Source organism: Aquarana catesbeiana, linkage group LG05 (assembly GCF_042186555.1).
Source record: "Aquarana catesbeiana isolate 2022-GZ linkage group LG05, ASM4218655v1, whole genome shotgun sequence".
Classification (NCBI taxonomy): domain Eukaryota; kingdom Metazoa; phylum Chordata; class Amphibia; order Anura; family Ranidae; genus Aquarana; species Aquarana catesbeiana.
In genome coordinates, this window is record NC_133328.1 from 618,228,202 (window position 1) to 618,243,868 (window position 15,667).

Below are 15,667 nucleotides of genomic sequence, written 5' to 3' on the forward strand. Positions count from 1 at the left end.
CTAAAGCCTGGTACACACGATTGGACTTTCCGTCAACAAAACCGTGGAATTTTGTTTAAAAGGATGTTGGCTCAAACTTGTCTTGCATACACACAGTCACACAAATGTTGGCCAACAATTACGAACGAAGTGACGTACAAGACATACGTGATATCTCCATTACGAACGCTATTTTTACAAGACCAATCGCTTCCGGCTTGTCCTTAATTCCGAGCATGCGTGTTTGTACTTTGGACTTTTGTCCGACGGACTTGTGTACACACGATCGGAAAGTCCAACAACAGACAATTGTCGGCGAAAAATTTGAGAGCATGCTAGCCAACATTTGTTGGCGGAAAGTCCGACAACAAATGTCCGATGGAGCGTACACACGGTCGGACTTACCGCCAACAAGCTCACATCCAACATTTCCCGTCAGAAAATCCGATCGTGTGTACGGGGCATAAGACTAAAACTAAATTGAAATTTGACTTCAAAATGAACACTGGTCTGTAATGCATGTTCATACCTCAATACCATAAATAATAACATATGAGATTTTTCACTCCAGCAGTATATAATGAGTTTAGAAATTGTAGAGAAATTTTTAACTAATGCATTACAATTTAATTACACCAATTAGATTTTAGACTACTAAAATGTACTGGAGATTTAGTCGACTAAATACAACTAAAACAATTGCAGAAAACTAAAATGGGACTAAAACTAAAATGCCATTTTAGTCCTAAGACTAAATCGAAATTCGCTGCCAAAATTAACACTGGTGGAGGCTTCTATTTCTGGATGGACATTTTATGGTTACACAACCCATCACATTTCTATAATCTTTTTATATGGACTATAAAATGAAGGATTTATGAATAAATGGTTGTGCAACGAATCATCTGAGTTTCCATTATTTCTTATGGGGAAATGACAGTAAAACCTTGGTTTGAGAGTAACTTGGTTTGAGAGCGTTTTGCAAGACAAGCAAAAATTTTTAAACAAAGTTTGACTTGATATACAAGCGATGTCTTGATATACAAGTAGCGTCATGTCACAACTGAGTATAAAAGAGAAGAGGGGTGCTTCTAAGTGTAGCAATATGGTTACATTTAATGAAGTTACAATATTTTGCTACACTATAGGCGTGCGCACAGGGTGTGCCAGGCGTGCCTGGGCACACCCTAATCGCCCTATGTGGTGCAGAATCCTGGGGTTTAGACCCCTGATAATTTACTAAAGCCCCCTAATGGGGCTCCTAAAAAGAATTGTAAAAAATAAAAATAATAAAAAAAAATAAAATTGTAAAAAAATTTTTAAAAATAAAAAAGTACTGACACTGTCCACTGCTCTACTGACACCGTCAGTATATATACACATGTACATACATGCATATGTGTTTGAGCTTTGGGGTGCACCCTAATGCAATAGGCTGTGCACACCTATGTGAGGCACCTCTCTTCTCTTCTCTTTTATACTCTGTAGCTCCTGCTGGATTTTTTCTTCTAATCCCCTTGTGGAGGCTGCCAATTGTGGATGGACATTTTATGGTTACACAACCTATCACATTGCTATAATCTTTTTATATGGACTATAAACTGAAGGACCTATGAATAAATGGTTGTGGAACGAATCATCTGAATTTCCATTATTTCTTATGGGGAAATTCACTTTGATATACAAGTGCTTTGGATTACAAGCATGTTTCCGGAACGAATTATGCTCGCAATCCGAGGTTTTACTATAAGTTACTATTCTGACCTGTGGTCTGGCCTATACAGAAAAAAAAATGCTTTTTTTAAAAAAATGCAGTGTAATATGTTAAAAAAAAATAATGTCAATACGCTTTGACGAGTATCAACGCACATGCGTTTTCTATGGGGTTGTAGGGTGAATGAGCCCTTAAACAATAAGATGAAGAGTAATGTGGCAACCAATCAGTAATGATCTGTGATAGATCAGACTGCAGTAAACTGGATTGTTGTTAGTTGCTCTGGGTTGCACGTCAACTTTTTGACTTTTTTTTTTTTAAATAAGAATTTTTTAAAATAAAACAATATATGAATGTGAGTTTAGGGACATTAGATTGTAAGCTCCTTGAGGGTAGGGACTGATGTGAATGTACAATGTATATGTAAAGCGCTGCGTAAATTGTACCTGAAATAATAATAATAATGAAGAAATAAAAATTTAAAAAAATGTGCAATATCATTTTCATCCTCAAAAATTCTCCCAGTTTTAGAGGATCGGTCTACTGTAGCTAATGAAATGTGACTGACCTGAGAAGATTTCATGGTGGCAAATGCCAGCACTCAGCCCGATGTTGATCTGTCGATCTTCAGCTCGTCGACTAACTGAGAGGCACCTTCAATTCAACTGTTATGAAAGTCACACACTCAGGCAGAACGTCAGTTGCAAAACAGGCCACAGACTTCCTCTGTCGCTACAAAGAGAGTTTCTAGCTCTTACGGAGAAGTCAAGTTCCTGTTTAATGAGACCTTCGGTAGTTCTGTTCTGCAAAATGTTTCTTCAGCAGAACCTTGAAAATTCGGTTTACCTCAATGCCCAGATCTGTAGGCTTTTGTATCAGTCCGGCAAGTTTCCAATGAAAGTACGTAGCTAATAATAATATTAATAAAAAGATGTAAATGAACCTACAAATGTCAACACTACTTCTTTTTCCATACGCTGCCCAACAGTGAGCACCATATGCAAATTTTGTCAAGGTGGATCTTAGGCATTCTATGTTGCAATGCAAGTACACCTCTGTTGGTTGGTGAAGGATACGCCTTGTGGCTTGCTGGATGGAGTGAAGTTCCAGAGCTCTTACATGGCTGCAAGTCAAAAAAATTGCATATGGTGAGCACTACTTCTTTTTTCATTCGCGGCCAAACAGTGAGTGCCATATGCAAATTTTGGTAAAAGGCAGATCTCTGGCATTCTATGTTGCAACGCATGGAAACCTCCATTGGTTGCTGAAGGATATGCATTGCTTTTGTGTCATGCTAGATAGGGTGAAGTCCCAGAGCTCTGACTTAGCTGCAAGTCAAAAAATGAATAGGGTGAACACTACTTCTTTTTCCATTTGCGACCCAGCAGTGAGCGCCATATGCATATTTTGGCAAGATGGATCTCAGGCATCCTATGTTGCAATGCATACACACCCCTACTGGTTGCTGAAGGTTTTGCATTGCATTATAGCTTGCTGGATGGGGTGAAGTCCCAGAGCTTTGACCTGGCTGCAAGTCAAAATTTGCGCATGATAAACACTACTTCTTTTTCCATTAGTTAGAAAAAAAAAAGGCCAAGGACAAATCCAAGGAAAACTCCAAGCTCACTTACCGACCAGCCCGCAGACAACCAAATTAACCTGTCTCACAGTATGCATTAAAAAACCAGGGTTTAGTCTGCACACATTTGCAAATACATGCGTAAGCTACAGAGCCCTGTCCAGGCACCCTAGTATCTGTAGTCCTATCACTAGCTTATGATTCACTCCATTAGCAACCAAAAGTCAGCGCCATATGCAAATTTTGGCAAGGTGGATACCTGGCATCCTATCCTATGCTGCAATGCAAATGCACCTCTTATGGTTGCTGAAGGATACGCATTGCATTGTGGCTTGCTGGATGGGGTGAAGTCCCAGAGCTCTGACTTGGCTGCAAGGCAAAAATTGCATAGGGTGAACACTACTTTTTCCATTCGCTACCGAACAGTAAGGCTGCTTTCACACTGAGGCGGTTCACAGGCGCTATAGCGCTAAAAATATCGCCTGCATAGCGCCTGTAAAGAGCCTCTCCTCTCACTCCAGTGTGAAAGCCCGAGGGCTTTCACACTGGAGTGGTGAGCTGGCAGGACGCCAAAAAAAAGTCGTGCAAGCCGCATCTTTGAGGCGCTGTAGGAGTGGTGTATACACTGCTCCTACAGTGCCCCTGCCCAGAGAAATCAATAGGCAGCACCACCGAAGTGCCGGCAAAGCGCCACTGCAGCGGAGCTTTTAACCCTTTTTTGGCCATTAGCCGGGGTTGAAAGCACCCCGCTAGCGGACGAAAAGGGCCACAAAAACGACGGCAAAGCGCTGCTAAAAATAGCGGCGCTTTGCCGCCGATGCCCCCAGCGCCCCAGTGTGAAAGTAGTATAAGGCTACTTTCACACTGAGGCGCTTTACAGGCACTACAGCGCTAAAAATAGCGCCTGCATAGTGCCTGTAAAGAGCCTCTCACTCCAGTGTGCAAGCCCAAGGGCTTGCACACTGGAGCAGTGCACTTGCAGGATGGTAAAAAAAAAAATCCTGCAAGTCGCATCTTTGCAGCGCTAGCGGCCAAATATCACAGCTAAAACGACAGTAAAGCGGTGCTAAAAATAGCGCCGCTTTACCGCCGACACCCGCCCGCACCAGTCTGAAAGTAACCTGAGTGCCATATGCATATTTTGGCAAGATGGATCTCAGACATCCTATGTTGCAATGCATGTACACCTCTGTTGGTTACTGAAGGTTTTGCATTGCTTGCTGGAAAGAGGTAAAGTCCGAGAGCCCTGACCTTCGGATCTTCATATGGTGCTTACCTGGGTGCAGGGGAATCGGCAGTGTCAAGGCGCGAAAAGGCAGCGTGGCAGCAAGTTTTGCAGAGTGATAAAGCATTGAGGCCAGAGGGGCAGGATAACAGCGAGACGATTATTATTTTTTTTAAAGAAAAAACTCTGATAAACTCTAATAAACACAAAAGCCTGCCCACAATGTGTGAAAATGTGTTATAAATCACAACTCCACATTAAATAAAATGTAAACGGAAAGCTGCCAACATAAATACCCACATACAAATATTGATAATTATCTAAAACCGTACATGTAAAGCACTAATTATTATTTATAGAAGGAGGTTAGCAGTGGCAGCCCTTATGTTTTCATAGGACAGATGCACAAAGCATGCCCAGATTTCAATATACCCATTCTAGTTTGGCGCCCTTCCTGTGGCCCTTTAATACTCGTAGAAACAGCTCCCAATGCTTAAAAGGGAAACTATAATTAAAAAAAAAAAAAAAATGTTATTGAAGATATTTCAGAGAAAAACAGACACAATACAGAACTCAAAATCACGATTACAATTAATAAAACAGACATGTTCGTGTTGTTGATATTTTGCAACTTTATCCCATACAGTATACTATACATTGGAGGATCCCCAATGGGGAAGGAAAGATTTATTACGTTTTGTAAATATTTTTTTACAATATTGAGTGATGTGATGGAATGTGTACCTTATTTATCTGAGAGATTATGATTTAATGTAAGGTGATTGGTAAATGGAAATATAACAACATATGTTGAGGATGGGGGGGGTGGGGGGTTATAATGAAGGCTGGAGCAGATGTTCTCTAAAATTGGAGAGAAGGAATGAAAGAGGGAAGGGGAAGAAAACAATCCAGCAAGGAAAGGGGGGTGGAAGGCGATGGTAAGGAGGGAAAGAGATGCGGTGGAAAGGTAGGGGGAGTGAAAGATGGGTGGCAGGGGAGCAACGTAATTAGTGGGAAGAAAAAGTAGGAGAGGGGACCAAACTGGTGGCCTAGCAGACTCACCTTCCCTGGAAACTTTGTCTCTCAACCAGGAGCAACATTTTGTAGTCTATAGGCAAGATGGGGTAAATGTAGGCTAGTTGGTAGATGGTGGATGGTAAAGTATGTTTGAATTTGAAGTATGTTTGAATTTGTGAGAGTTCTAGATATGTTTGTACTCAGTGGATTCTGTCTTGGGCAACATGAATGAGTTCTTCCATACCATGTATCTGTTCAATTCTAGATAACCATTCTTGAGTGTTGGGGATATCGTCATCATCTACAGTTTATGAATGCACATTCGGGCTGGATTGAATAAATGTATTGTGAGCGATTTGGCATATTGGGTTGGATTAGGATATGGGTAATATAAAAGAATTTGGACTGCTGAAAGCTGCAATGGTATAGTGATATTGGTCATAGTTTGGTGCATATCTGAGGCTGGGTTCACATCAAATGCGGCTCGCAGCAGGGGTCTGGCACGTCCCTGTTCTCCGTTTCAGGGACGAATCAGGGCCAAATTTTTGCCTGAATTTGACCCTGAAATGGAGTCCGACGCACAGGACCTCTGTGCAATCCGCTCCACAGCCGCCCCGGAGATATGTGAACCAGCTCCATAGAGAGCCGGTCACAATCTCCTGTCATTCGAATTGGAATGCGGAGAAACCCACATCCAATTTGCACTAGTGGGAACCCAGCCTGAAAGAAAAAGTCATTACCAGTAAATATAAAAGTACGAACCAACGTCTTGTTCACATCAGACGCTTGAGAGGGGATATGATTTCAATGTACAAATACCGTACTGGTGACCCCACAATAGGGATAAAACTTTTCCGCGAAAGGGAATTTAAAAAGACACGTGGCCACTCACTAAAATTAGAAGAAAAGAGGTTTAACCATAAACTACGTAGAGGGTTCTTTACGGTAAGAGCAGTAAGGATGTGGAATTCCCTTCCACAGGTGGTGGTTTCAGCGGGGAGCATCGATAGCTTCAAAAACTATTAGATAAGCACCTGAACGACCACAACATACAGGGATATACAATGTAATACTGACATAAAAGCACACACATAGGTTGGACTTGATGGACTTGTGTCTTTTTTCAACCTCACTAACTATGTAACATTGCTAACATTTGTTAGTGTTAGTAGGTGATATTTTATGGAGGAGAAATGAAGTGCAATATCATCTGGCATGAATTTAATATCTGTTTTCTTGGTTTAAGGTATTCACAGAGCACTTTTGGGCCATTTTATTTATTCGTTCCCAGTTGTTCACTGTATGAGAAAGGCCGATATTTTTTTCCCAAGCTTTATAAGCGGTGTTTAAATGTGACATTAGGGAATAGAAATTGAAGATAAGATGTTTTTTTGGTGTGTTACTATGGCAAGGTTTCTCATAGAGGATGAATGTTCTGCTAAAAGCACCGAGGTGAATGGGGGAAGTGAGAAAATGCCTAGTTTCTAAGTACAACCACCAGGGTTTCTTAACTTGTTCCAGTATGTCATTTAGTGCCCAATTCTCGAGAAATTTCATCTTTGAAGAAAAGCTCTGGACCTCCTCTAACAAGAATGGAAAAAAAAAGGGTATTTAGGCCTAGAATAAAGGAGTTGTTGTCTCTTTTGGGAGTCATTGGGCCCAACAGTGTTGAAATGGCAAATTTCCTACAAACTATAGGCACATGTTAGGAAGATAGGGCTGGTCAGTGGGTGGTGTAAAATGTCTGGTGCCAGGTGCGTGTTGGGCAGCCATGGAAGTCAATACATTTTGTGTGCATGTGTATAATATATATTTATGGTCATGGCCCTAAGGCCGAGACAGATGCGGATCACATAAACACAGGACAAGACTTTCAACATAAATAGACCTGAGGTGTGGCTTTTGGTCATCTGGTAGGTAAGCCAAGAAAAGGGGCCATATCCAAGATAAGTAATAAATAATTGTGGAGGAAAGTGTGCTGAGAAATGTTGTAAAAAAAGGGGAATGGGAGGGAGGGTATTGCGCACTGGAACCGACAGAGAGCAAGGGCGAGTGGTGAGCTTAAATACCCACCGGGCTCCTCCCATAAATTCAGGCCACCATACTGGCCTTCTAATATATATATAACAAAAGCTTCACAGAATTCTCAGAGCATTTTCTTTTTTTTTTATAGAAAAAAAAGTACAGCACTGGCTGTGGTGTGCTTTCAGGCTCCTTCTCCTTGGCTAAAACTTTCTAAGGAACTCTCTGAATGAAGTTACACCTCTCATTCATTTATTCATTCATGCAATAATTTGAGTACATTGCAGCTTGAGCTATTGAGTCCTGTAAACAACAGACAAGAGAGGAGCAAAGTAGAATGCGCTGGTTATGGTTGTTGTTAGAAACATAGTGGGTCCAAGAACTCATGACTTTCTTAGTTGAGGTTCACTCCTGTGCATTTTTTAGTGCGTTTTCAGAAACACGGGGATACTCAACAAATAATTTAACGTGGTTTCTTATGGGTCTTGTTCACATTTATGCAGTTTCCTACAGTGTATTTTTGGAAGAGGTGCAGGAACTATTTTCATGCAGGAAGGTGCATTTTGGGTCTGTAGACTTCAATGGAAGCACATAAAAATACACAATAAATGCATGAAAAGCGCTCACACACAGGTGTGAACCTAGCCTTAGGAAGCATTGACAGCAAGAAGCTGTTATATATAAAAGCAGTAGAAATTCCACTTCTCTATATGATGCTTGGTTCCCTCTGAACAGGGGTGTATGGGCAATGGCTAAACGGCCAGAGAACCAAACCGTCAGCACAGTCCTACTCCTGGTGACCTCCATTCACTGTATCTTGTAATGGGTGGAGGTCAACAGGAGGAGCCAATGAGAGCCACAGAGCACCACAGGAAAGGTCTGCTCTATTTTATATGTGCATTGGAGTGCCCATCATGATAGAATTTACATTTATTTTCGAGAGGGAAATATGGTGGAGGAAGCTATAGTCTGGAGCTCTGACAAATGCTCTGTCAAAGAGTTTGTGCTACAGGGTTATAAAAGTTCAGTTTGTGATTCATCCTCTCGGTATCCAGCTTATAACTGAAATTTAAGCTTTGAGCGGACTGATCCTTTAAAAGATTAGCTTAGAGCAGCCTTTCTCAACCATTTTAACATGGAGGATACCGTTGTATAACTTTCAGGTCTGATGGAACCTCTTCTAATAATTATTATATCTACAGCTCACAATATATTAGCATAAACAGTGAGGTAGGATATAGGGACAAGCAATGGATCACATATGGTGGCAGTGCCCAAAAGTTTGGAGGTTTTGGATTAGGGTCTATTCCCTTATCTGCAATGTAACCTTGATTAATCTAAAAAAATCCCCTGAAGAGGCCCTTTTGGGGGTTACTCCCTGCAAAACCCCAAGGAGATCAAGAAAATAATTTCTTCCTCTTATGTCTCTTGAAAAATACTTTCTTTCTTGTAAATGTTTCTGGCTGCTGGAATAGCTGTAGCTAGTAGCTGGAAAAAGTCAGTGATCCCCTTGGACTTGGTCAACAACAAACTAAACTAGATCATGGTGAATGATGGGTTGTCTAGCATTGTGGGTAACTCACAGACCAAATTTGAATCTGTTTGGGACCCATGGATTTGTTATATCACCAACAATTGGGCACTATTCCTACCACTGACACCAACCATGGGACACTATTCCTCCTCCTAATACCAAGAAAGGGGGCATTATTTGCTCCAACTGGTCACAATATGGTCCCCCTAGATTCTGAAGGACAGTAAAGTGGCCTTTCGTTTAGAAAGGTTGGAGACCCCTGTTGTAAACCATAGTAAAAATATTACAAAAGGATAATTAAAAAAAAAGGAATATAGCTTACTTAGCATATTTGACAACAAGGATTTACAATGATGACCAGTGGAAAAGTACCCTCCTTACACTGGTGATCAGTATTAACCACTTGCCTACTGGGCACTTAAACCCCCCTCCTGCCCAGACCAATTTTCAGCTTTCAGTGCAAAGATGTCCACCTATACTGGTGATCAGTGAAAACATGCCCCTTACACTGGTAATCTAGGGAGAAATATCATGTACACTGGTAGTCAGTGAAAAAGTGTTCCCTTACATTGGCGGTCAATTGAAAAGTTCCCGCTTACACTGGTAATCAGTGGGAAAATGTCCCTTACACTGGTGATCAGTGGGAACATGTCCCTTACACTGGTAATCAGTGAAGAGTTGCCCCCTTTACATTGCTGGTCAGGGTAAAAAAAGACCCTTACACTGGTGGGCATTAGAAAAGTGCCACCTTACATTGGTGGTCTGTAAAAAAGTTCTCCCTTACACTGGCGGTCAGAGAAAAATGCTCCTTACATTGGTGGCCAGTAGAAAAGTGACCACTTACACTTGTGGTTGGTACAGTGCTCTCTTAAACTGGTGACTAGTGGAAAGAATGCCGCCTTGTAGCTAAAAAAAAAAAAAAAAAAAAATGGTAATTTCTCACTGAACCTCTTGAAACCTCTTTAGGAACCCAAGAAGCTCCACAGAACCCTGGTTGGACAAGCCTGGCTTAAAGCTTGCTTTAAAGAGAACTTGTCCTGATAGTTACACAAGATCTGCCATTGCCATTTTTTTTTTTTGGTTTTCATAATTGCTGAACAAATGTTCATTCAGTTTTACTGGGCGAGTTGCTATGCAAATTATTTTTTTTATAAATACATCCCTTATGCCCCGTACACACGGTCGGATTTTCCGACGGAAAATGTGTGATAGGACCTTGTTGTCGGAAATTCCGACCGTGTGTGGGCTCCATCACACATTTTCCATCGGAATTTCCGACACACAAAGTTTGAGAGCTTGCTATAAAATTTTCCGACAACAAAATCCGTTGTCGGAAATTCTCATCGTGTGTACACAAATCCGACGCACAAAGTGCCACGCATGCTCAGAATAAATAAAGAGATGAAAGCTATTGGCTACCGCCCCGTTTATAGTCCCGACGTACGTGTTTTACGTCACCGCGTTTAGAACGATCGGATTTTCCGACAACTTTGTGTGACCGTGTGTATGCAAGACAAGTTTGAGCCAACATCCGTCGGAAAAAATCTAAGGATTTTGTTGTCGGAATGTCCGATCAATGTCCGACCGTGTGTACGGGGCATTAGGGTTTAGGAGACACAATGATGATTTGACCCAAAACTGACCAGACCCCTGCTCAGCGCCCTCAGTTTTATTTTAGAGACTTTTATTTCTGGAGGGTAACATTGCCTGGTCTGATCTCACGGTGTCTTAATATTTTTTTCTTCCTTTCTACACATAGCTAACTTCCCATAGATTTTGCGTAAGTGTCACCTCAATCAGCATTGCCTTTTTCAAGAGCAACAGTTGCACACTGAGATATGTTTTATCACATGGCTTTCATATTAATTTATATAATAACTCATGCTTGTCTGTTTTATAGTCATTCAGAGTGGCTAGTGTCAAGCTGGTAGGGGGATACCATGAAAAATAAATTAAAAAAAAGATATATATGTAGCAATACCACCATAGGAGGAGCCAATGGATAGGATGGTTCCTCTGTTCTTTGTCTTGATCTTCTCAAGAACCTCAACCCTTCTGACACAACAGGTTGAGTGTGCAATCATACAATATCACGGGAATTCACTGAAAGTAATACTTAGTACCCAATAGTGGCAATATATGAAGGAAAACAGGCACCAAACCAGGTAGTAAATCAAACTTAACCGATTCAGCCCCAAAAGATTTTACCCCCTTCCTGACTAGAGCACTTTTTGTCAATTCAGCACTGCGTCGATTTAATTGACAATTGCACGGCCGTGCGACGTTACACCAAAACAAAATTGACGTCCTTTTTTCTCCACAAATAGAGCTTTCTTTTGGTGGTATTTGATCACCTCTGCAGTTGTTATTTTTTGCGCTATAAACAAAAAAAGAGCGACAATTTTGAAAAAAAAGCAATATTTTTTACTTTTTGCTATAATAAATTATCCCCAAAAAATATATAAAAAAACCCCAAATTTTTTCCTCAGTTTAGGCCAATATGTATTCTTCTACATATTTTTGGTAAAAAAAAAAATCACAATAAGCGTATATTGATTGGTTTGCGCAAAAGTTATACCGTCTACAAAATAGGGGATAGATTTATGGCATTTTTATTATTATTTTTTTTTTATTAGTAATGGCGGTGATCTACGATTTTTATCATGACTGCGACATTATGGCGGACACATCGGACACTTTTGACACTATTTTGGGACCATTGTCATTTATACAGCGATCAGTGCTATAAAAATGCACAGATTACTGTGTAAATGACACTGGCAGGGAAGGAGTTAAACACTAGGGGGCAATCAAGGGGTTAAATGTGTCCTAGGGAGTGATTCTAACTGTGGGGGGGGGTGGGCTACCACTGACATGACAGCGATCACTGCTCCCGATGACAGAGAACAGTGATCTCTGTCATGTCACTAGGCAGAACAGGGAAATGCCTTGTTTACATAGGTATCTCCCCGTTCTGCCTCTCCGTGACACGATCGCGGGACACCGGCGGACATCGAGTCTGCGGACCCGCGGGCACGGGCACACTGTACACATGCGCGAGCATGGCAAGCATAAAATGGGTTAACAATGGTAATAACAATTAAGCACACAGTGATTATTAGTAAGGACTAGGCATAAGATGACATCTAGCATCCAGATCAGCACAAACACTATCAAGGCCATCCTCAAGTGCAGCAGTGAGTTTAATCTACTGAGTGCTGGAAATATACTGCCAGAGTTATACCGCCATAAATGCGCTCCGGCCCCTTACCATGTGATCAGCTGTCAGCCAATGACAGCTGATCACATGATGTAAACAAAGGCTCGGTAATCGTTTTTTTTTCACCAGCTTATGTGCAAGGGACATCGGTCCCGAAGAGGAAGAGGCAATTCTGCCTCATCTGTGCCTACCAGTACCCCCTGCCAGTGCCACCTGCCATTGTCTCCTGCCAGTGCCCACAGTGCCCACCAGTGCCACCTATCAATGCCCATGAGTGCCACCTATCAATGCCCACAAGCGCCACCTATCAATGCCCACCAGTGGTGCCAATCAGTGCCACCTAGCAGTGCTGCCTATCAATGTAACCTACCAGTGCCGATCAGTGCCCATTATTGCCACCCATCAGTGCCCATCACTCCCACCCATCAGTGCCCATCACTGCCACCTATTGGTGCCCATCAGTGCAGCCTCATCAGCGTACATCAAATAAACAGAAAAATTACCTGTTTGCAAAATTTTATAACAAAATATAAAAAAAATATATAATTTTTTTTTTTTTAATTCGGTCTTTTTAAATTTTTTTAACTAAAAATAAAAACCGCAGAGGTGATCAAATACCACCAAAAGAAAGCTCTATTTGTGGGAAAAGAAATTATAAAAATTTCATTTGGGTACAGTGTTGTATGACCGCGCAATTGTCATTCAAGGTGCATCAGCGCTGAAAGCTGAAAATTGGTCTGGAGTCTCTGGACATAAGGGGGGTTTAAGTGCCCAGTAAGCAAGAGGTTAAATAAATTATTAGACAAAGGTGACTCGCAAATGAGATTCAACTGAACAAGATTGCTGCAAACCTCTCTATTCTTGAGACACATAGCTGATGTCATGGAATCTTATACAATAGCAATGCAACATTGTTACCACATTACTGTTTGTTTGTCAAATTTCTTCAATAAAACAAAATAAACAAAAAAAAAGGTTTGCTGATTCAAGCAATCAAATTGCTTTAATGCTTCTGCATTGATGAGTTAAACACCAAAGCCATATCTGTTTCTTATATGTAACACCAATGCTTAGGAACTTAGGTGGGTCTCAGTATAGTAATGTTATGCAGAAGTCCACAGGGGGCGGGGCTGTGACACAGAGCCTGCAGACGTGACATCTTTATCTGCTATACAACTCTATCAAACATCTGGTGTGGGTGGATGATGAGAATGTGCATTATATATTATCTATTTAGCTGATTATTTCCTATTTTTGTTTTTTAAGATGTTTCATTGCAGCTGCCCTTTAAAGTTTTATCCACTGTCAAAATGTAACATTTTTTCCATACAAATAGAGCTTTCATTTGGTGGTATTTAATCACTGTTTTTTTAATTTAATAAAATACACGAAAAAAAGACACCAAATTTTGAAAAAAAAAAACAAAAAAAAAAAAACCTTTTCATAGTTTATTATAAAATGTTGCAAACTGGTCATTTTTCTTCTTACTGAAGTGCGCTGATGAGGCTGCACTGATGGTCTCTAATGGGCACTGAAGAGGCGGCACTGATGGGCACTGGTAGGTGGCACTGATAGGCTGCACTGATGAGGCGGAACCAGCTTGTATTTGTCATTGGACACAGCTGATCACGTGGTAAAGGGACACTGATTGGCCCTTTACCCCAATCTGTGATCAGCTGTGTCCTAAGGAGTGCCATGGCGGGTGTGTAGCAGAAGCTCTCACGGGTGGACTTCTTTTGATGCCCTCCCAGAACTGGATGACCACACTGTAGCTGTCATTCGACTTTAATGTGGCTAATGTGCACATTGTATTTAAATTATTTCTAGCCTACTCCAATCAATCTGAATGATCTTAATGTTTGTAACAGGGGCGGCCCGTCCATTAAGGGTGCACGGGCACCACCCCCTCTTTCACACCACCCCCCTATATGTAGAATGGATAGATTCATGCATAGCATAATTCTATCCATGGCCGCCATAGCCACCCCCTATTCAGGCGTCCGGCCCCTTTTAAAACACCGGGTGCCTGAATTATAGTGGTGGGGGTGTCTGCTGCTGCCTGTCCCACAGCTCACCGCTGTCCCCCGCTACCTGACCGCCACCAAGATGGGGTAAGTGTAGGGTCAGACAGCGAGCGGGCGCTCAGGTGGGGCGGGGGGGGGTCACATTGAGGCTGCATTTGATGGGGCACAGTGGCTGCATATGATGGGGCACAGTGGCTGCATATGATGGGACACAGTGGCTGCATTTGATCGGCACAGAGACTGCATATGATGGGCACAGAGGCTGCATATGATGGGGCATAGTGGCTGCATTTTATGGGCACAGTGGCTGCATTTGATGGGGCACAATGGCTGCATTTGATGGGCACAGTGGCTGCATACGATGGGCACAGTGGCTGTATTTGATGGGGCACATTGGCTGCATTTGATGGGGCACAATGGCTGCATTTGATGGGCACAGTGGCTGTATTTGATGGACACAGTGGCTGCATTTGATGGGCACAGTGGCTGCATATGATGGGCACAGCGGCTGTATTTGATGGGCACAGTGGCTGCATATGATGGGCACAGTGGCTGTATTTGATGGGGCACATTGTCTGTATATTAGAGCTGCACGATTCTGGCCATAATGAGAATCAGGATTTTTTTGCTTAGAATAAAAAGATCACGATTCTCTCATGATTCTCGCGACGTAAAATCATAAAATCTTTCACATTATACACAAAAAAAATGGGCTAACTTTACTGGTTAGATTTTTTTTTTTCATTTTTTCCACAAAAATTGCATTTGAAAGACCGCTGCGCAAATACAGTGTGACATAAAATATTGCAACAAACACCATTTTATTCTCTAGGGTGTCTACTAAAAAAATATATATATGTTTGGGGATTCTAAGTAATTTTCTAGCAAAAAAAAAAAATTATTTTAACTTGAAACCAAAAAATGTCAGAAAAAGGTTTAGTGTTTAAGTGGTTAAACTTTTTTCACTTACACAGGAAGTCTATTCCATTGACAAATTGTTACAATGTTTATGCTTAAGTTCAACTGATAAAGAATGTTTTGTTTCTTGGCAGACTGCCCAGTTTTTTTCTTCCTTTCTTTTGAGGGCTGTGGCTTCAGAAAAGCAGAGAGAATTCTTTGCATAGAAAGAATTGTGAAACACTTTAATCAAGATCGCGATAACGATTCTTGACGATTAATTGTGCAGCTCTACTGTATATGATAGGGCACAGTGGCTGTATATGATGGGGCACAGTGGCTGTATATGATGGGGCACAGTGGCTGTATTTGATGGGCACAGTGGTTTGCATTTGATGGGGCACGGTGGCTGCATTTGATGGGGCACAGTGGTTGCATATGATGGGGCACAGTGGC

The 15,667-nt window shown here is 41.5% G+C and overlaps 2 protein-coding genes across 2 annotated transcripts in view; one reads left to right on the forward strand and one right to left on the reverse strand.

Moving 5' to 3' along the window:
- SLA (Src like adaptor) overlaps positions 1-2,450 on the reverse strand; it is a 60,251-nt gene extending 57,801 nt beyond the window's left edge. The window contains exon 1 of the mRNA XM_073632270.1: positions 2,262-2,450. The gene's annotated coding sequence lies outside the window, so the exon portion shown is untranslated. The remainder of the gene's footprint in view (positions 1-2,261) is intronic.
- TG (thyroglobulin) overlaps positions 1-15,667 on the forward strand; it is a 399,523-nt gene that overhangs the window by 279,604 nt on the left and 104,252 nt on the right. The window lies entirely within an intron of this gene.